This window comes from Carlito syrichta, unplaced genomic scaffold, assembly GCF_000164805.1.
Source record: "Carlito syrichta isolate Samal-C Ts95f unplaced genomic scaffold, Tarsius_syrichta-2.0.1 Scaffold302424, whole genome shotgun sequence".
Lineage (NCBI taxonomy): Eukaryota > Metazoa > Chordata > Mammalia > Primates > Tarsiidae > Carlito > Carlito syrichta.
In genome coordinates, this window is record NW_007246520.1 from 89210 (window position 1) to 110157 (window position 20948).

The 20948-nt window shown below is 41.1% G+C and overlaps 1 long non-coding RNA gene across 1 annotated transcript in view; it reads left to right on the forward strand.

Moving 5' to 3' along the window:
* Positions 1–20948, forward strand: part of LOC110595511 — a 51748-nt gene that overhangs the window by 29991 nt on the left and 809 nt on the right. The window contains exons 2-4 of the long non-coding RNA XR_002481896.1: positions 3424–3524; positions 6659–6744; positions 12247–12372. This is a non-coding gene — a long non-coding RNA (uncharacterized LOC110595511). The remainder of the gene's footprint in view (positions 1–3423; positions 3525–6658; positions 6745–12246; positions 12373–20948) is intronic.

The following is a 20948-nucleotide window of genomic DNA, read 5'->3' on the forward strand; positions in this document are numbered from 1 at the left end:
CACTTGCACGAAACATCATCTGGCCTCTCAGGTTATCCTCTTGTGGCTATACTCTAAGGATGTGATGTTGTAGCTGCCAGTTACTATCTTCCCTGCCACATAGAGAAGGACGATCTGCAGTAGGAAAGAATGAAGCCAATTAGAAACACACAAAAATAAGAGATACATGAAGAGAGACTTAATTCCTGATGAAGAGAGACTTCCTGATGACATTAAGTTTCAGCCAAGGTCCTTGTTCTTCATTTCTTCTTTGAGTTCTCTGGTTTAACCTAATATATTTCCTAGCCATGTGGGCCAATCAGATTACCTTTATAAATTTTGTTTGCTTTACCTAGTTTGAGGCATATCTCTGTCACATGCAACTTTGAGTCTTAAATAATTTGAAAGTATATATAACACTCCTCTTTAAAGATTCCCAGGAATACTGGGTGTGGGGGGAGAGGGAGTGGGAAAAAATTGTTTAGACTAGGTTACATTTGGATTATGTCTGAAATAATGATAATAGTACTTTTAGGTTGTTGAAAAATATTAAATGACATAATGTGGTGTCCATGGAAAAAATCCCAGAAATCCCTCTAGGTGTTTCAAACAGAGAGATTTAATACAGGAAATTGATTACACAAGCATTGGAAGAGCTGGAGGTGCAAAGGGAAGAGGGTGGTATAACCTGGATGTCAGTAACTACAGAAAGCTCCAGTTCTCTAAAGGCTGGATGAGCAAAAATGGGAAAAGTGGATATGTTTAGAGTCTATGAGCATGCACCTGCTGCTGACAGTGCCGCTGGGGCTCCTAGAACTCCACTGATGCTGCTGGGGCCTATAGTCATATGGTGCTGCCACTGCCAAAGCCAAGTGTAGAATGGCTTTTCCCTTTTCTCCTACTTTATTATCTCATGGAGAGCCTTCCATTGGCAAAAGCTAGCCAGGACCGTCCTGGCAAGAGAGTCTTAGAAATTCAGGTTTTCTGGCTCTAAGCCCCAGCAGTACAGGGAGAATTATAGAAGGTCAAGTGTGGACCTAAGTATCCACAGACAATATCTGACATAAGTACCTACCTCAAAGGAAGATTGGAAGGATTAATTAGTTAATGTGTGCAAATTGTATGATATGGTGCCTGGCCTACAGCGAGCACTCACAAAGTAGTAGTGCTGTGTGTGTTTGTGGGTCATTTTAAATGTATCCATCTTGCCTATGTTATTATTAATTAATTTCTTTCTTTTTACCTTCCAAGTTTCAAAGAGCTAGAACATTTTATTTATTTTTATTTGTAAGAGGTAGGATCTCACTATATTGCCCAGGCTGGTCTTGAACTCCTTGTTTCAAGTGATCCTCCTGCCTCAGGCTGCGATTACAGGTGTGAGCCACTGAGCTTGGCCCTTGCCTATGTTATATAGTTCTTTTCTAACTAGAACGTTTTTCTCTTTCTTTTTCCTCCCCATCCTCTCTTAGGCTACATTAAGAGCTCCATACAAAATATTTTATGATTTATTTCCAAATATTTAGCTGCCAAAAGTAGATTAAATTAATTTTTCTGTAAGGGGCTCTAAAAATGTTAATGTATTAGCAGCTCCCCATCTATTTCACTTTGCTTCAATGGCTATAAAATGTGGGTTACCACTCTTGTCTACAACTTGGTTGTTGAACTCTATTAAATATGAGTATCTCTGTGACTAATTTTTATTTCATTTCTGTGGTTTCTTTGCATTTGGTTGCTCAAATTTCTGAACTTTAAACCATGATGATGCTTGCATTAATGTAAATCTTGGTTATGATGGTAGAATTTAAATTCCTTCATAAAGGCAGCTTCAGATCTAAGACTTTCACTCTATGGTGTTTCAGCCCATTCTGCCAAACTTGTGCTAACTTTTCAGACTTCTTCACTGTAGTTACCAAATGGTCCCCCATTTTTCTGGACTCAGTTCTTTCATGAAGGCCGGATTCTGAGATTAATTCATGAAGGAAGTTTCTGGCTAGTAGAATCTTCTTTAAACTTGGTTTTCTTATGGGCAGGCATGCTCAACAGTAGAATAATGCCACTGAGTAGCAGAAAATAAATAGGAAAAATAATAACAAAATTAAAAATGGAAAAATAAAATCCTGTATGAGAAACTAGGAAGCATTCCAATTTACCTTTGTCTAGACAGTTGTCAAGTATCAGGTAGATGTGAATTATGATGATACAGTCTGCATTACACAGCCCACGCCTGTATTCTTGAATTATGTCAAATTCATTTGTACACTGGTTGGTCAGCTACCCTTGACCTTACCCTATCACGTGATTTTCTCACTTTATACCTGTCTATGAACTTGAAGCATCATCTGGCTGATATGCTTTAACTGATTAAGTGGTTTATCTGTCTTTATGATAAAATCCAAACCTTGTGTCACGGTGGTCAAGGCCTTTTCTGTTTGGCTCTTGGTTACCTTTCAATTCATCCTAAATTCCCACTGTGCCCTACCTTATATGCTACACTGCAATTGTATTAAATTCCAACACCCACACCCACCAACCACCATCCACAGCTCACCACTAATAATCAACAACCACCAGCCATACTCGCCAGTCCTACTTACTAAGTCTGTCCATTAGCCCCACTCCATCACCAGTCAAATCTCAACAGCCCATCAGCAAAGTCTCTGCCCACTAGACATGTGTAACAGCAGCAGTTCTATTTATCCCTACACTTGCTTTCATGACCTCTTGGCTTAGTCCTGTTGATTCTCCTTAATATCTCATTAAATGTCTCATGCATCCATTCCCTTTTGTGTAATTCCCCACTTTGCTCTAGATGAGACCTTCACCATATCTTCCCTGGAATACTTCACTGCCTCTTGATTAAACTTTCTGCCTTCAGGTTAACTTCCCTCTAATTGATCTAACACATGCTGCTAAAGTGATTTTTCTGAAATCTATATACGACCATATCCAACCACTTATTAAAGACTCTGATAGTCATTAGTGCTGTCAATTAAGTATATCTGGCTCTGTATGCTTCTAAACACATAATAGAATTGTACCTCCACTTCCTTGAAGTTAGATGTGGCCACATAACTTGCTATAGCCAATGCAATGTGGGCAGAAATGATGTGCATGTGATATCTCGGGGCAGAAGTTTTAAGAGCTAGTGTACAATTTACCCCATTCTCTGTCTCTCTGGCTCCAGGTGGTGGCTGCTCTATTGTCCTGCATCTTGAGGGGCTTCTAGACAATACAAAATTTGCATGTAGCATAAGTAAGAGATAAATCTTGTTTTGCATCATTAATGTTGTAGATGTTACTGCAGCATAATCTGGCAAACTCTGTAATACAAAGATCAAGTTAAAGCTCAAACTCCTTCACAAAATATTGATAATCTTTTATAATCTGTCCTCTACTTTCCAACTTCATTATAAGTTATTCTTCTTTCTACACCCTACTCTCCAGACAAATGGCTGTTTTTGGAGTATGCTCTTGAGCTTTCCTGCTTTGGTCATTTGCTCTTCCACTTCTGCTTTCAACACAGCATGCCTCAAACTATCCTAGTGGTAAGTAATCCTGCCTTCCTTAACCTCCCACAGCATTTTATCTGGATTATTTTCCTACTTGTACCAGAGTTTCTTATATATATATCTGCTACAGTTTGGATATTTTTTTTTTTTTTTTTGAGTTGGAGTCTCACTCTGTCACCCAGACTGGAGTGCAGTGGCCACTCCCAGTCACCGCAGCCTCAACCTGCTGGGCTCCGGCGATTCTTTGCCTCAGCCTTCCAAGTAGCTGGAATTATAGGCATGCGCTACCATGCCCGGCTGATTTTTTGATTTATTGTAGAGATGAGGTCTCACTGCCCAGGCGGGTCCACTCACCTCAGCCTCAGCCTCCCAAAGGTGCGGGATTATAGGCTGAGCCACCAAGCCCGGCTCAGTTTGGATATTTGTTCCATTTAAAAGTCATGTTGGAATTGAATCTCAATGTGGCAGTTTTGAGAAGTGAAGTCCTTAAGAGGTGATTAGGTCAAGAGAACTCTACCTTCATGAATGGGTTAATCAATTCATAGATTAATGGGTTCATGCATTAATGTATTACCATGGGAATGGTATTGGTGGCTTTATAAGAAAAGCAAGAGAGACCTGAACAATTATATTCAACCCCCGCTCCATGTGATACCCTGCAACACCTAAGGACTCTGCTGAGAGTCCCCACCAGCAAGAAGGCCCTCATCAGACGCAGCTCCTTGACCTCAGACTTCTCAACCTCCATAACTGTAATAAATAAGTTCCTTGTCTTTATAAATTACCTAGTTTTAGGTATTCTGTTGTAGACAACAAAAATGGACTAAGACAGTATTGATCTACTCTGCCTAGAATCTTCTTCAAGTCAGAGTTTGTGTATACATCATATTTGTATGCACTTAATATTTAGAATAATGCCCTTCATATTAGTGCTTAAATATTTGTCAAATGACTGTACTCTTTTGGAATATATAAGATCTATAATACTCCTCAATTTTTGTGGTAGGGTTTATTTTGTGTGACTGGGTAGGTTAAAGAGATGGTAGGAAGTAGCTCTGAAAAAGTATGGGGTAACTGATTAGGGGGATGGGATGGAGAAGAAATAAGGGGAGGAATGGTGAAGTTAATACATTGTTACTAGACATCTGCTCAAACCTAACACTGTGCTAGGCACTGTGAGGAATTTTATAAGAAGTAGACACTATTCTTTGGTTCAGAGGTAAAGCATTATATGCCTAAAGCCATACAAAACAGATGGAGATTGCAGTACTGACTTGAGTTACTAAAATCCTTTCACACAGTGAATTGTCAACTATTTTTGCAATATGTTATTGTGTCCTTAAGGCATTGAAAAAACTTTCAGGCAAGGTTAGCAACAGTTTACCTCAATTAAAATATTGTCATACATTTAAATTTTGTGAGACTAATTAACAAAATGGCGATTGTTGCAAAACCAAACCACAATGAATGGCAGGCTGTTGCGAATCTAAAGACTGGCTGAATTGAAACCTGCTCTTACTAAGTTTTCTGTGGTTAATTTTGTTTTGTGTGACTGGATTGCATTTTTAATTCCCAAAGCACTTCTTTGAAGCAAGTTGACATGACTTGAATGCTGTGTGTGTATGTGTGTGATGTAGTGGTCAGTGGTGTGCAATTAATGTTTAGCAATTAATGCTAGGGGCTGTGTGGCCCAGATTTGTAGCATTTGCCAATTTCTATAGTGTAAATACTTCTACTATGGCTAATTTTAAACTACCAGTTGGATGTTACCAAATGTGGAGTTAGGAAGAGATGTGTACATTAGCTTTCAAAAGTTCCTGCAAGCAGACCCAGCACTCCACTTGTTGTTAGAGGTAGTGAGGAGGGAGGCGGAATGAGAGAGAGCAAGGATTAAAAACAAAAAAAGTGGGTGGCTTCTCTCACACATGCCAGCTCTGGCATGTCTCTTTTTTCTTTCTCTAAGAAACTTTGTTTAAAATAAAAATACAAAAATAAAATAATTAAAAAAGCAAAAGTACTGATTTAATAACTCTAAAGAAAGAAGGAAAGTCAGAGGTTTGAATAATTTTGAACTAACTAATCAGTCTCTGAAAAAAGGAAAATTATTGTTGTTAAGTCTCATTGCTAAGAGTGCTGGACTTTTCGTTGACGTGCTTTTGCAGTAGTGACAAATAATTTCAATCTTCACTTTGGAATATTTTTCTGTACTGAATTTACATTTTTAAAAAGTGGCTCTCTTTGAAATGAATCTATGGTGATACAAGTGAGAATAGTGGTTACTTCCTGGTTATAGACAGGAAGGGGGCACATGGAAACTTTCTAGGGTGCTGAAAACTTTCTATGTCCTGATCTGGGTGGCGATGACTTGTATGCTCATTTATATCTCAATAAAAATAATCCTGAAAAAAAAGTTGCTCATTTTGGACTCCTTCCTCCCACCTTTTAAATGTCTCTTCCAGGTATACATTAGATTAAAAATATTATGGTGGAAAAGGAGTGGGAGGCAGGGGAGAAATACAAATTACTTTATTGGTGATGTACACACCAATAACTGTGCTATATATAATGTGTTTTTGCACAGTGTACATTTCACACAGTGCATTATTCGTTACACACACGGTGGTATTAGCTAGGAAATTGGGATCAGGTAAATAACACCAGGAAGTAATGATTGTTGACAATGTAGGTAGTAAACTGTTTTCCTGAAACAAATTGCAAATGTATTCTGTTTGGAATTAATACAATATGTTAAATTTTATCCATAAAAATGACTTATGAGATTGAATTCATTAGTTTAATGGAATATCACAATCATTATTCCAGACTTATTTATATTGCAATCAGTAGAATGGGATGTCTCTTCCAAGTAAGAAAATGAATGTGAATGCCAAAGATTTTCTCTTATTTAATTTTAATAATTGTGAATCATCATATGTGATATGTATTTTTCATATTTATGCCTGTAAGTAAATCCTACCAGAGAAAATAGAAAAGGGAAAAGCCACATTAAAATTTCCAAATTGTTTCTCTGAGATGGTTTTGGGGCTTTTTGTTCCACAATGAAATGGTCATCACTAAGACATGGTCCCTGATGAGGGTCAGATATAAGCCAGGAGCTACGAACGAGGGAAAGCCCCATGGATGGCATTTATTGTTTATTGTCATTTCAGAGGAGCCTTGAATTTAGTCAGATATTTGTCAAGGTTAGAGCTTCCAATCAAGGCCTTGGAGGATCCTGGAATGGAAATTCCTTTAGGTAAGAATGTTTAAAAAATGTTGAGTGGAATGTTGTTGGCTCTGATGCCTCTGGAAATTAACCAATCAGCAGGTTAGAAATTTAACATTCGACATTGATCCCTTTGGTTTGTAGTATTGTCTCTGTAGGATGACCCAATTAACATATACAGACACTTGCAGGTTGTGTTTAGCAAGTTTCTTAACCTTTCTGTGTCTCAGTTTTCTTATTTTATAAGAGCAGCTACATCCTAGGCTTGATATGATGATAAATATGTAAATTTCCTTTCACATCAAGGCATGATTGATTTATCAGTTCGTCAAATCTTTTCCCTATAGATCATTAAGAGAAGTAGGACTTTGAGACTTGGCAAGTTTAGATGAAGGTATGTTCTGTAATAGACATAATCCCCAAGTTATATTAATGTGTTTTCCTCTTTTACTTTGTCACATACATGACCTTCTTCATAGATTACTCAAGGCATCTGTCTGCCCAAGGGTGGTGACAGAAGGGTAGAATTATGACTTGAATAGCAAGAATTTAAAGAGAAAAAATAGTATTCCATTTCAGATTTTCAAGTTCAAAGCAAGAAAATAGGCTTGAGAGCCAGATTTTATTAAGTTTGGAAAGGGATTTTCTAAATTCCATTATCTTCTCTATAAAGAAAACAGGCAGAGCTGATCATGGAGTTTAACCTACGGGCCCTTTGGGCCAGCAAGAAGAAGGATTCTAAAACTTGCTTCTCTGATTTCTCTGGATTGTAGGAGGAAGAATAGAGAGGTAGAGGTAAGGGAGAAATGTGTGGTCAGGGATATAGCAATCTCCCCTTGTTGAGATAAAGTTCTAGAGTAAAGAGGCATCCTCCTTTTTTCAAGTTTAAGACTCTGGGAGGAGATGACTACGAAAGTTGCAAAGTACACTTAGTGGACAAGAATCGTTCTGCAGCGAGATGACCCAAGTTAAGTTCTTCAGAGCTGTCCTTGGTTTCCGTGTAGTATAGATTCCAAAGTTCTCTCATACTCTTCAAGGCAGCAGAGATTATAGTTGCTGAGCTTTCAAGAGCAGATTACTATGACAGGGACAGAGTGGCCATGTACATGGGACAAGATCAGAAGATTACAGGCAGACTTCCAGAGAAGGGTTCCATAGCACCAGTAAGAGTCTAGTAAGACTGTGTCAGCAGGGAAATTGGCTAGGTTGTGACCATGCTGAGAGGCACAATGGCTCACAAGCGACCTTAGTTGTAGGCTTCTGCTTCAGACACCAGCAGAGTGCTCAGAAGTGGTAGCATTGTGCCTTAGGAACCACCAGTCCAGGGAGCAGCCCAGACTAGTCTCTTTACAGCAGAGACCAGTGAGGAGTAAAAGGCACACTGGGGTCTTGACAGCCTTGTCTACTCTCGGCTACCAGGAAGTCACTTAAACCACACACTGCCCCCAAATACCTTAAGCAGGGGCAACAGACAGAATTTCTAAAGACAGAGCACTTTATTTTAAAAGGGACTGTTGCAGGATGGGTTGTCTGGGAAGTAGACACTGAAATTTATGAAAGAGTGACACTTTCAATGTAAAAAGGAAGGAAGATTGGGCAGAGAGAGCCATCAGACTCAGTGCAGATCTAAGGTTTCTGCAAGTCCAATGGGGAATTGTGGAGATTCCCGTTGGAAGAGTTCCACATTGGACAGAAATGGCTAGACTCTTGTACCACTGCCATCTTCCATCATTGGCTAGGGCTGCTCCAAGAAGAGCATGACCTTGGTTCAAAAACTGAGGCTAACCCTTAAAATGTTAAAAGCTAGTGGCTGTCAAGTAATTACTTTCCATGTAACTGGGCAGTGAGGTTTTTCTTGAAGAAGGATCTGAGTGGTGCATCTCTACGTCTGCCACAGTCCACCTCTTGTATCATGCTGCTCTATTTTTCCACACATCTTCAAGGAGAAGTTCATCTGGGGATCTTGTAGACCTGTCCTAGAAGTGGAAGATTAGTGGGATAAACTACAGCCTCCCAATCCCACCTTAACCGGTTTTGGGCTGCAACTGAGACTCATTTCTTCCCTCTTCCACTATCCATTCAAAATTCCCTTTATCTTCAGCTCTCACCTTGGCAGGTTTCAGTGGCTTTTCTGGTGGATTGACCCAAATTCTCATTCCTGAAAGATCAAAGTCCCTGGTAATCATACCCTTTGCAGACTAGGGTTGCTGCACATGTTCACTCACAGTTACATTGGTAGGGTAATGCCAGGGGGGAATCCTAGTGGATCAACTGAACTGCACACTTATTTCTCTCCATTCTCATTGTGAAAAATTATTCGTATTTCCTCATGATGATCAGGGTCATTATGCCAGATAAGACAGTGAGTTCTCTTCTTGGCTGCTAATCCTTGGACACAAGAAACCCAGGCGTCCAGTTGTCAGTCACAGCTTGTAGTTCAATAGGATCCTTGTTGTATCCTTTGGTGAGAGTGTATCCCCTTTGGGGACCAGGACCTCTAATGCTAAAAAGCTTGGAGATTTAGGGGCAGAAGACACAAGATCCTCCAATGGGTCATTGGGAGTGATGGTTAGTGGGGCCATTCCTGCTTCCACTCCTTGTTTTCTGAGCCCTCTATCCTTCTTACAGAGGACATAGCACCTTATGGAAGTCTCTGTTTTAATTCATTCTTTCTGAGTTTGCCTCTGAGATGGTGCCGTTTGGAGGCCATTTCAGTTTTCTGTGAGGACAGCTGCTTCTGGATGGTATGCTATGTGATACATGCAATGTATCCCATGGTCATGGGCCCATTCCCATACTTCCTTTGCTGTGACATGGGTCCTCTTGTTGGATGCCATGCTATGTGGAACTCTATACTTGTGGAACAAATGTTTTATAAGCCTCAGATAGTGGTTCTAGCTGAGATTACACAAGTAGGAAAGATAAACCCATACCCAAGATAGATATCTATCCCAGTGTGGATGAACCACTGGCCCTTTCAGGATAGATGTGGTCCATTGTAGAAAACTTGCTAAAAATAACTGATTGATTTTTTTTTTGAGTTGAAGTCTCACTCTGTCATCCAGACTGGAGTGCAGTGGCTGCTCCCAGCTAATTTTTGATTTATTGTAGAGATGCGGTCTCGCCAAGTTGCCCAGGCAGGTCTCGAATGCGCAGGCTCAGGCAATCCACTCACCTCGGCCTCCCAAAGTGCTGGGATTACAGGCTGAGCCACCGAGCCTGGCCCTGATTGATCTTTTGAGGGAACTGTACCATATCAGGCCTCAGCATTGGCTACTATTACTGGCAATTTAGACACGTAGACATAGCTAGATCACCCTAAGTTAGTGGGAATTCATATTGTGGGCCCATGTATGTTCTCAGTCCCTGCTACCATACTTCTCCTTTTGTAAACCTATTTTTCCAGTTTTGGGGTGGATGGTGAAGAAGGCTGGTTAACATCAACTGGCCAAACACTTAGTCTACTTGATGCTTAGCACTGTTCCATAGTAGATCTTCTCTGATGACATTAACATTTAATACAAAGATCTTCACAATTTGTGCCTACTCCCATATGTCAATCCACACACCTATATCCCAGAATCTGTTTTATCTAATCTTCCAATCTTTCTCTTTCCAGGCTTCTGACCTGGGCATTCACCACTGGCTATAATTCTGTATTTATTCTAGCCTTGAATCATGTTTCCTCTTATACAAGATAGTTCTGCTAGTTCTGCTCATTTAGTACATTTTTCCCTCTTCACTTTCCATTTTTGGCTTGCACCCATATGCCAAGCTAACCCATCTGCAATCCAAATCCAGGAGTTTTCTTTCTCTTCAACAGGTCATATGGCACCCCTCCAGTATGCTCACCAGTGTAAGATGAGGGAGGGGCCCTGGTACAACCACAGTGGATGACATGAGGAGTCTGGGCCACCTTCTCATGCAGCTTCATCTTTCCTGTGTCTGCTGGTTCAGCTTTTACTCGGTCCTAGATGTATCATTCCATATTGCTGCTAGGCCTGCTCAAGGTTAAGACTCAATGAGTCTGACAGGACTCAGTCCATGGCTGTCATTTCTAAACACATGGTCACTGTTTTTGGGTTTTCCACCAGGGCCTAAAAGGTTTCCAGGGGCTATGTTTCATTTGTTTGTTTGTTTTGTAGAAGCAGGGTTTTGCTATGTTGCTCAGGCTGGTCTTAAACTCCTGGGCTCAAGTGATTCTCCTGATCTTGTTTTCCTGAAGGGATAGGATCACAGGTATTTGCCCAACCTCTCAAAACTTGTTTTTTGAGTCAGGGTCTCACTCTATCATCCAGGTTGGAGTGCAGTGTTACAATCATGGCTCACTGCAGCCTCGACTTCCTGGACTCAGGTGATCCCTCCTCCTCAGCCTTCTGAGTAGTTGGGACTATAGGCGTGCACAACCATGCCTGGCTAATTTTATTTCATTTTAATTTTTGTAGAGGTGAGGTCTTATTATATTACCCAGGCTGGTCTTGAATTCCTGGGCTCAAGCAAGACTCCTGCCTCTGCTTCCCAAAGTGCTGAGATTACAGGTGTGAGCCACCATGCCCAGTGCTAGGAGATATGTTTCACAAGGTGTGTATGTTCTCTGGCATGGTCTTGTTCTAGAATTCCATGGGCCTGCACTGTGATTCTCCCAAGTCTCCTCCATAAACTCCACCTTGCATCTTTTTTTCAACATAGGATCTTCCAGGTGTATGACTCAAGTAGCAGGGCTTCCACTATGGCTTTGATCTGTTGCAGAGCACTTTCCTGCTCTAGGCCCCACTCAAAGGTGTTAGCCTTCTGTTTCACCAACTATATGGGCCAGATCAGTATTCCAAGGTATGGAACGTGTTGCCTCCAGAACCCAAAGCAACCCATCAAGCATTGTGTTTATTTCTTCATAGTCAGTTCTACAAGATTCAGCAATTTGTTTTTTACTTGGGATGAGATGTCCCTGCATTATTAGACTCCCTATTAACTACACTGAAGTATCAGGTTCCCGAATCTTTAAAGGGTTTGTCTTTGACCCTCTGGAGCACGTGTCTTACCAAGGTCTCCAGTATGCTAGTCTTCTCTTGCTCATCCTGCTGAATCAGCATAATGATGTCAATTGCCATAAAAGATCAATGTGATACTTGAGGGTTGTCTAATACAGATTGTCCATATCTCTTTGGATGCCATTATGACAGAGGGGGTGAGAATCAACATAGCCCTGAGGCAAAACTATAAATGCATTTGTTGTCTCCGTCATATGAATGTTATGATCTTCTGTTTATGATCTTCTCTCCTGATTGGGATAGGAAAGAAGGCATTTACCAAACCAACAGCTGTATATCATGTACATGAAACCATGGGGCTACTTCTTGGCTGAATGCTCAGTAGTCAACAGTCATTTCCCAGGATCCATCAAGTTTCTTTAGGGGTCAAGACATTTTAGGGATCGCCACCTTTGCATTGCTTAAACTTGTACAAATGACAGTAATTTCCACCATCCCCTTGGGATGTGATACTGTTTTTATTTACTGTTTTAGTCTCTTTCAGGGGGAGGAGGAACAGCTTCAGAAACTCTTATTTGATCTTACTCACTATGGCCAAGGACACAATATGAAGGTTGCCAAGTATGTCCATCCCAACTATACATTCAGGGACCAGGAAAATGACCATCAGGTGAGTCAGTAGAATCAGTGGATCCACTATGAGGCTTTGACCAGAGCTCCATTTATTTTCTGACACTCATATGATCCCACTATAACAAGGGACATGATGATGTTTTAGGTTTGCAAGTATCAATGGCAATTCAGACTCTGTGTCCAGTAGTGCTTGAAATATCTGGATAGGCCCTTTTTTATAGTGCACAGTAAATGTACACTGCGTACAATAAATGTACAGTAAATTTACCCAAGTAGATAATTGTGGGTCCTTTTGGCAAGAACTAGGGCAAAAACTGCTATTGCAAGGCTCTTCCTCCTGAGGGCCATCTCTTTAGTAAGTGGGTTCTGGGGCTGAAAATTAGTTCAAGTCTGGAAACTGAACTAGGAATCATGATGTTTTAATTGGGAATACTGACCTCTAGTTCCTGCTCATTTAATCTTATCCTTAAAAAATTATATATGTTAACCAATACCCTTTTTTGGCTGCCTATCTATTTTGCCTCTAGGGATGCTGTGTTCTATTAACCATCTCTTAATTCTCTACAGATCAGGCCCACTTGGTTGCCAAACTAATTGTGCCTGTTGTTACAATAATTACAAAACCCTGGCTTCTAGTGGTGAAGTGCCATCATTTGGCCTCTATTGCTGGGATGTGGAGGGTTGGCAATTATTTCCATTTGTATCAACAAATCAAGAGACCACTTCTCCTGTCATCTGCTCTGGCCTGCAGAGGAGTGTCATCACTGAACTTCTTGGTGATTCTGCTGCCACTTTCATTAGCATTTCTGATGTTCTAGGTGAATGATGTGACTTCTGGGTCCTTCTGTATGACATAACCCTCCAGTGGATCTTCTGGCTTCATATAATACATCCATTCCAGCACACCCACTTCACTCAGCCTTTTAATTTTTTTTCTCTACCATCTGTCACAGCAATTCAGGAATTTCAACATTACTCAGCATGGGCTGTTTATTTTAGGCTTGCAGGAGCCACCTTAGCAGTGAGTTACTACAACAACCCCTGGGGTCTCTGCTAGGGTGTTAAGTCTTGTATTACAAGATAGTACCCCCAAACCAACAAACTCTCCCTTATCCAGTCTTACATTAAAGTTCTCCTTGATCTAGCATTTTCAGAACCTTGTCCCATGCTGATTCCCCTGTCTCTTGCCAGCATATAGCTAACAAAGTCTTCCAGTTCCTTTTGGGGATAGTCCTTTTACTCTCTCAAAAAGTCCAGCTTGTTTTTGGAAGGGTTTTGAGGCTGATAACCTGTTGCTTTGTGGAGGAAAGACCTCTGTAACATCTTCTCATACAGAGGCAGTACTAGCTCTTATTGGGGAAGAATGAGCCACTTCTACAGGCTCAGAAGCTTTATAGAAAAGTAGGAAGTCAAAATGTTTAGAGACATCTACTTAGGTGTCCCTATCTCATGTGTTGGGTTCCTAAGTTTTCTCAACTAGGAACCTGCCTTTGGCATAGCATAGCTACCTTAGTTGAGCATTCAACTGTCCTTGAAGTTTAGCCACTCTAACAATCAAATCCTGGGCTTGATCTTCAGCTTTTTATGCTCACCCATTGCATGAAATGAGGACTTTTTTGTAAGCTACTAAGAAGAATTTGTGTTCTCACGTTTAATTTAGTTTAGTTTTTTAGAGGCAGGGTCTCAGTCTGTCACTCAACTGGAGTGCAGTGGCTCAATCATAGCTCACTGCAGCCTCAAACCCCTGGGTTCAAGGAATCCTCCTGCCTCAGCCTCCTAAGTAGCTAGGACTACAGGTGCATGCCACTACTCCCGGCTAATGTATTTTATTTTATTTTTTGTAGAGATGAAGTCTAATTATTTTTATTTTTGTTTTGTAGAGAAAAGTCTTGATATGTTGCCCAAGATGGTCTTGAACTCCTGACTTTGAGTGATCCTCCTATCTTGGCCTAATGACTGGGATTACAGGTGTGAGCCACCACACCTGGACTCACATTTAGTTTTTAATTATGATTTGCTTTTTAGCTCCTTATTATCTGCTTGTGGGGCATCAATGTAACTTAATAAAAAGCATACATACACTTCCATTTTCTTTATATCTATATTTCTCCTATACATTTGAAATGCTTGAGTCACTCTACCAGCTAAGGCATCCTCTCTACTGGTACATTTTTCTGACACACCTCAGGCGAACACCTTAAGAATTGAACTTCTGCCTTGTGCAGGGGCTCTCTGTGCATAACCTTCCAACAGAAGTGGGGTCCTTATCACCAGTCCGGTGCTGATGAATTCAGTCTCCACACCCTATCTTACAGCTTGCTTTCTTGGACCATTCTGGTACCAAATGTTACAGGTTGGCTTCTCAAGGCAGCTGTGGGGAGGAAGTTAGGAGTGCAAAAAGTTTATTAAGGTATTACATCTGTGAAGGAATAGAGATGAGGCAGTATTGAGCAGGGGAGCCATCAGACGTGATGCAGACCCAATAAAGTCTCTACCAGCCCAAGAGGACTCTGTGGAGCGAAGATTGCTCATTATGGAAGTCCTGTGTTGGGTGGAAATGGCTAGGCTCTTGTACCACTGCTTTACTTGGTCATTGGCTGGGGGACATCCCCAGAGAATGTAACCATGATTATCACTACTTTTCTCAGTCATAAGTTACTGGGTGCCCCCAAAATAGTGTGATCTGGATTCAAAAGCTGAGGCAGAATCCAACAATGCTAACAGCTGGCTGGCAGTAAGCCCTTACTTGAAGGGGGATATTAGGGGTGAATAACTGTGTCTTCCATATGAACTGACCATAATACCAATGTATATGAGCTAAATTTATTTGTTTGGACTATAATTTATTTCCATCCACTGTCTAGTGGGTAAGTCTCACAAAGCAAATTAGATTAGCACATCTGAGTGCCCTGTGAATCAATTTAGGACCTAGCTATGGTACAGTAGCTGGATCATTGACCAGGGAGGGCACCCCTAGGGGTGGTGATTGTGACTAGTGCAAGAGATACTTCACATTCAATGGAAGTCTAGGCTTCCTGACTTGTCGGAAGTGAAGTAGAGTTCCTTTTGGGAGAAGAGAGATCTTTAAAAGCTGACACATTGTGAAAAACTAACTTTGCTGACTGATTGATTATATGTGTGTGTGTGGGGGTGGCTCTTTGGACAGAAAGTTTGTGAGTTTTTTCGTTTTCATTTTTTATAGTATAAGGTGGCACTCTTCTCTGTCTTCAACACTACTTCGTAGATTATGTATTTTTTTCTTACTCCCACATTTCATTAGTTTATCAAGCATTTATAACTCTGTTCCTGTTATGGAAATGACTAAGAGAGACTCTGCGTATGGTCTCAGTGCATGACCTAATAGGGAGAACAATGTATCATTATAGTAATATGAAAGAGGAAAGCACTACTGTGATGGGAGCAGAAAGGAAAAGTCCCAACATAATTCTTGGGGGAGTGGACAATCAGGGAAGGTTTCCTGGAGGAAGACAGAATATGAGTCAGGCATAAAAGTAGGGGATGGGCAGCATGTGCAAAAACATGAAAATGTGAGAAGATATGAAAAGCTAGGAATTTTAAGTAGTTGAATGACTAGGTCTTAGTGGATATGTGTGATAGAGTAGAGAGGGGAAATGGAGGAGTGGTAAACAGGCTGAAGAAATAGGCAGGAGGCAGATTATAAAGAACTTTTATCGTAAAATAAAGAGCTTACTCGTATGCCAAACTGATACTGGGGAGTGATGAGGTCAGAAAAGTCATCCTGACTGCAGTGTGTGTGGAGAGTGAATTGGAGGCGCAAAAGCTGGAAACAAGAGTAACAGTTAAGAAGGCTGTTGTATTTAGCCACATAGAAAATATTCGTAGAAGTGGATGAATGTCAGAGATAGCAAGGAGGCTGAATCATTAAGAGATGATTGAAGATAAAGATGAGGGAGGGAGCAGGCAAAGTTGATTTCTAGGTTTGTGGATTGGGTGACTAGGTTTATGGTGGTGATTGGCCTCCCATCTTACTGTCCTCTCTGTGTAGTCCAACTCTCTGTGGAAATGGCAAGGATATCTTAGTTTTCTTGGGCTGCCATAAAAAAATACCATAGACTGGGTGACTTAAACAACAAAAAATAATTTTCTCTCAGTACAGGAGGCTGGAAGTTTGAGATCAGGGTGCCAGCATGGTCAGGTTCTGGTGAGGGCTCACATCCTAGCTTGCATAGAACCACCTTCTTGCTGTGTGCTCACATAGTTTTTCCTCCATGCATGCAGGTGGATAGAGAGCTCAGTCTCTTCCCCTTATTTTTTATTTATTTTATTTTATTTATTTATTTTTTTGAGTTGGAGTCTCACTCCTTCACCCAGGCTGGGGTGCAGTGGCACACACACTCACAGCCACCCCAGCATCGACCTTCTGGGCTCAAGCGATCCTTCCGCCTCAGCCTTCCAAGTAACCGAAACTTCAGATGTGTGCTACTATGCCTGGCTGTTTTTTATTTTATTGTGAAGATGAGGTCTTGCCAAGTTGCCCAGGCTGGTCTCGAACCCGTGGGCTCAGGCAATCCACTTGCCTCAGCCTCCCAAAGTGTTGGGATTACAGGTTGAGCCACCGAGCCAGGCCTTCTTCCTCTTCCTATAAGGCCACCAATCTTATTAGATTAGCACCCCACCCCTATGACCTCATTTAACCTTAATTGCCTCCTAAAAACTCTGTCTCCAAATCCAGTCACACTGGGGGCTAGAGCTCAACATAAACATTTTGGAAGAGACAAAATTCTGTCCATAGCAAAGGGTAAGGAAAAAAAAAGAATGAACTCTTTAGAGTAATCTGAATACTTATGAAATATACATGAAAGGGTATACCCCCCCCAACCTATTCTGTTCTTGGTCTTTCTTTGATTTCATCCAGGTGTCATCTAATATCTCACCCAGAGTGATCAGAACCACCTCCTTCATTGCTATGTTTTGGGGAGTGGCTTGGGTCCCTTGGCTAGCTTGCTTGGGTCTTGTGCAATTCTTCTTCAGTGATAACAGTAGATGGTTTTCTTCCACATGAGTGCAAGCCATATTATAATTCTGGGATCCAAAAGATACAAAGACCCATACAAAGACACAAAGAACTACAGCTTATAGCTATACAAGTTGGTGTTAAACTGATCCATCTGTTTTTCCATTGCCATTGGGTTCTGCTTTGAGTGCAAGCCTCTTTTTCTTTAGATTGTCATATCCACAATTTTAAAGTTTATTAGATTTATTTTTAGATTTTCTTTTGCTCCCCACGAATGGGGTTTTAAATCAAGACAGACACTCTTCAAGGGAGCTGTGATTCAGCAGTGTAAGGGTAAGGGTAAGAGGAGACACAATCTTTTCTGTCCTGGAAATGTCAAGTTTGATGTGTTTATGGGATAATCCAAATGAGGGGTTCCCATAGGCACAGGCATTTAAATATACTGATTTAGAGCTCAGGAGAGAGATTTGAGATAGAAATGAAGATTGGAAGACATTATAATGTAGGTGAAATGGAAACAATGTGATAGCACGCGGGAAAGGTACACCGAGTGGGAAGAGAGGAGGGAACATGGTGGAACTCGGAGAACATTGACATTAAGAGGTAGAAGAGGGGAGGCTGGTTGTGGGGGCTCATGCTTATAATTCAGATCTTTGGAAGGCTGAGGCAGGAGAATCACTTGAGGCCAGGAGTTCGAGACCAGCCTGGGCAAAATAATGAGACCTCCACAAATACACAAAATAAAATAATATTAACTGGGCATGGTGGTGTGTGCCTATAGTCCCAGCTACTTGGGAGGTTGAGGAAGGAGGAATTTGAGGCTGTAGGAAGCTATGATTGCACCACTGCACTCCAGCCTGGGCAACACTTGTCTCTAAAAACACACAACAAACAAACACAAAAAACAAGAGCGATAGAAGAGGATACCAGGAAGCAGAAAAGAAAGCAGTAGTAGTATAGGAGGAAATTCATGAAAGAGTGCTGCCATGGAAGTCAAAATAATAGAAATTTGCAAGATGGGAGAGGTTAATAGCCCCAAATTCTGAAAAGAAGTCACATAAGATAATGACTATCAAATAGGGTAAAGTAGGAGTTGGCAAACTTTTTCTTGAAAGAGCAAGTTAGTAAATTATTTGGTTTTGTGGGCAATACTGTTGCAACTGGACAACTCTGCCATTGTATAGTGAATGCAGCCACAGATAATACACACATGCAGATGTGGCTGTGTTCCAATAAAACTTTATTAACAAAAACGATTGGTGGTGGATTCAGCTCATGGCCAAAGTTTGCCCTCCCTTACTATAAAGTATGGATTACGGTTTATTGGTGACCTTGGCAAGAGCAGTTCCTGTACGATGGTGGCGGCAGAAGCCATACTGCAATAATTGATGAAATGGAGATGGAGGGGCAAGAAGCTTTTCTGAAACTGTACTGCAAATGGGGGAAATTATGGGCCCTAGAAAGCTTCCCTGGGTTCAGAGAGGGTTTGCAGTCTTTCAGAAAAACTCTTGTATTATTGTGGGGGAAGCCTGCAATGTTCCTTGGGAATATTTGTAAAAGTTGTTTTCCCCGCCTGCCTATATTCAAGCTCCTTGTGAGCTGCTGCCAGAGCTTTAATTGACTTGTTCAGGCTTAATGAATATTTATTAGGAAAACTGTAAATCAACCATTTTGCTATAGGATTGAGCTCAATAGAACCACTGCAGGGGTAATTTTTCCCAAGCTGCTGACATGGGGAGAGGATTATTTCTTAGGCTGTCATTGCAGATTATTTTACACAATTATAGCTAGGCATTGTGAATCAACAAATAAGCAAATACCTCCTGCTTAGAGGGCAGGCAGGCTGGCAGGAAAGTGGTCATTTGAGACTTTCAGCAGCTAGGGGCTTTCAGGGGCCTGGTGTGACTCTCAGTTGCAAAGGCTCACAACTTTTGAGGCACAAGATAAATTAAATGAGATTCCACCTGATTATATTAGGAAGAGTAAATCCAAGTGCAGGACCAAAGGAGAGTTTGGTTTTTTTACAGTATTTTCTTTAAGCAGTTTTGACATGAATGTATGCAGATTATTTTTAGTCATCATCTACCCCGTCACCAAGACAACAAGCCCCTTGCAGTCAAGCGAAGATTACTCCTTTCTCATCAGGCAAGTGATGTTTAGTTACAATGACAATGGCTGTCAGAGAACTTGGGGATCTGGCCCATTCAAGTTGGTTTGTGAACCTTCGGTACTGAGGGTGCTGAAGAAGTGGCAGTAGGTTTGGGACACCGATAGAACCCCTAAAGTCTTCCTCAACCATCTCTGAGAACAATGCCCTCTCTGGGAACCTTTTGAGAAAGTTCAAATGTCCTGTGTCTTCATTGAATATTAATGACTTGTCTGTGACTCCTATTATCCTAGCACTTCATAGCACTCTTAGTTCCCAGTACTTTTATTTCTAGCACTTCATAGCACTCTTAGTTCCTAGTACTTTTATTTCTGGAGGCAGGTTTTATTAGTTATTAGTGCCACCCATCATTCTCTCACAAGACTGTGCCCTTCCTGAAGTCTAGAACAATAGGGGTGAAACTGTAAGTCTTTCCAGTGATCCCAGATTCAAGAGCGATTTCCTGATAACTACTAAGTTCTGTGTTCTCCCACAACTGATTGCGGCACACAGAACTCCCACAACTCAGCTGCTGAATTTGTCTGCCGTGTGATCTGATAATAAATTGGCTCCCAGAAACCTCAGTCCAAGGTGAGGACAAGAGGGGGGATAGGGTCCAAAGTAGCCAAAATATTGGCTCAGGTTTTGAAAGTAATTCTCCCACAAATAATAGATTTTGGTGGTGTTTGAGTTACAACTGGCTTCTGACCTTTGTGAGATAGCATATTAATGCATCTTCTGCTTCCTTGAGTCTGGATTCTGAGGAATAATGGTTTTGCTTTTTGCTTCTCAATTTGTTCTCCTGCTCTAGGTTTATTTCCTGAAAGTCAACCCTTTCCCCCATCCATTAGCATAAAGGCGATTTGCAGTATCGTTTCTCCCATGATCCTACAAAGTCTTCCTTAAATACACGTGCCCTTCCTGTCTAAAGATTGTTCTATTGACTGAGTGTGATGAGATGTGAGTCTTAACAAGGCAAGAATACCAAAGCAGAGACCAAGAAGCATTCTCCTTTTGTGCACAGGAGGAGAGTGCCATTTGCAGCTCAAAGCCTTTTTGCAAACCTGGTTGGCAAGACTGACTGAGTGTAAGCAAAATATATAACTGCCTATAGTCCAATTTGAGGAACATTAAAAGGACCCCCTTTTGCTCTTCGTGTTCTCTGAGGAGAAAAACAAGCTAAATTCCACCTAAACCAAAATAGTGCTCTACTGTCGTCTGCCACAGCACCTGAGATTAGCTTCTCCTTTGGGGTAAGGAATTGGAGTTTCTGTTAAGACAGAAATCTATTATTTTGGAGGATCTAGGGACATCGTTTGGTACTTGAACTGATTTCATTAGCCCCCAAGGGGATCATCGCTCTAGTCTAGTCATTGAACCTGCTCCCTAGAGAATCAATTCTTTTCTGATGGGACTTCCACAGTGTCTTAATTTTTTAAAACGCAGTGGAAGAGCTATAAAGTTCCAGTGG